This window comes from Simochromis diagramma, unplaced genomic scaffold (assembly GCF_900408965.1).
Source record: "Simochromis diagramma unplaced genomic scaffold, fSimDia1.1 OVJJ01000216.1, whole genome shotgun sequence".
NCBI lineage: Eukaryota > Metazoa > Chordata > Actinopteri > Cichliformes > Cichlidae > Simochromis > Simochromis diagramma.
In genome coordinates, this window is record NW_024386883.1 from 7,433,340 (window position 1) to 7,435,363 (window position 2,024).

Consider the following 2,024-nt stretch of genomic DNA (forward strand, 5'->3'; position numbering starts at 1 on the left):
CAGGCCCTCTGCTCAAACACACAGTACCCATCCAAGTCCAGAAGAGGGCAACCTTTCTGCCGCTCATGATGCAACTTCCTGTATTCAGATCAGCCCATGCTTTCTCTATCAATCTTGAACGTGTGAGCACGTGCAATGTATATAAATAGCATCAGCAGGAGAAGGAGGAGGAGGAGGAGGAGGACTGGGACGAGGGCTGGCGCCTTTTCACATTGTGTGAGATGTAAACATGACACAGCAAACACCTCCTCAGACACTCAGTGCTGGAAATGAGGCTCCAGTAGGTGCGCTGAAAACTCAGGCATCAGTCTGAAAGCAGCTCTCTGGTTGCCATGGAAGCGCTGCAGCGGTACATTTGCATTCTGAGCACAGTCACCAAGACAACTGTGGGAACGTTCTAGAATGGGACGTTTGCTAGGAGACAAGTGTCGACTGACAAACTGACAGAACCATGTTTGGGTTTTAATGAGTGATTTTTGTAAACCTAATTTCTCGCTATAGCTTATTTATATTTTGTTTTCTTTTTAATACATTATATATATATATATATATGTATATACATATATGTGTGTATATTTGTGCGTATATTACTCATGTCAAAATTTAATTTTATTTAAACTGCCAGCTTCACTAGAAAGTAATGGTTCATGGTTCAGCGGTCTTGGTCTCTTATGTGTCCTTCACCTTGTTTTACCAGGTTAAAATGTGCATATATGAAGGTGTAGAGTCCCAGTTTTCCAGAATCAGATGAAGGACTAATTTCTGAAAACTGGACTATGAGTCTTCACAGTTTTCCTCCTCAGACTTGTCTGGACCCTGAATGCTCTCTCTGCTTTAATTTTTCAAGCCCAGAAAATCCAACTATGTAGGTGTTTGTGTGTATGATAGAGCACATTTTTAAAAAAAATGCTACTAGCTACAATACCATTTCCTATGTTTTTCCTACCTAATAAGGTAGCTAATACGATAATGCCTTTACAGCGGACATGCGGAAGCAACTCTTCATGTGTAAGATTATATCCCTATGACACCTATAGCAGGGCTCAAAGACTTACCCTTATAATAATCCCTCTGAAGACTGGGCTATACTGCCACCCAGTGCTGTAATTTGAAATAAAAGCTTACTTCAGTTTAAATTCCACTATTTATAATTTAACTTATAATCAAATTATAAAGAACACAATTACAGCAGTGCAGCAGGAGAAGTTAACTGTTGACTAATAAAAACGTAAAATACCCTTATACCTGCTAAATTATAGTGTATTAACTATTAACTGTTTGAATATTTCTCCCATCCATCCATTCGCTTCCGTTTATCCTTTTCAGGGTTGTGGAGGGCGCTGGAGCCTATCCCAGCTGTCATAGAGCGAGAGGCGGGGTACACCCTGGACAGGTTGCAGGGCTAACACACAGAGACAGAAGGCCATTCGCACTCACACTCACTCCCGCATTCACGCCTATGGGCAATTTAGATTGACCAATTAACCTATCCCCACTGTGAGAGAAAGCCGGAGAGTACCCAGAGAGAACTCACGTAAACACGAGGAGAACATGCAAACTCTACACAGAGAGACTCCAGCCTGATGGTGGAATTGAACTCAGGACCTTCTTGCTGTGCGACAACAATGCTAACGACCATGTTGCCCAAATATGCCCCAAATATGAATATGAAATATGGGGGTGGAGTCGGGTTACTGTTTTATAATTTATTTTTACACCCGGGTTAGTTTTGCTTCCATTTTGGGCATCTGTGAGGATATGGAGTGAGTCATCTACTACTCAAAAGGTTGTTGGATCGATTCTTGACTCCTCCATGCCAAAGAATCCTTAGGGAAGATACTAGACCTCCAAGTTGCTTCTGATGCATCTACTGGAATGTCACAAAGTACCTATGCATACATAATATGAATGCACCATACACTGTATGAATGTGTGTGTGATTGGGTGAATGAGACGTAGTACTAGGAAGTGTTTTGAATGTTCAACTGAGAAGAAGGGTGCTATTTGAACACCAACCCATTTGC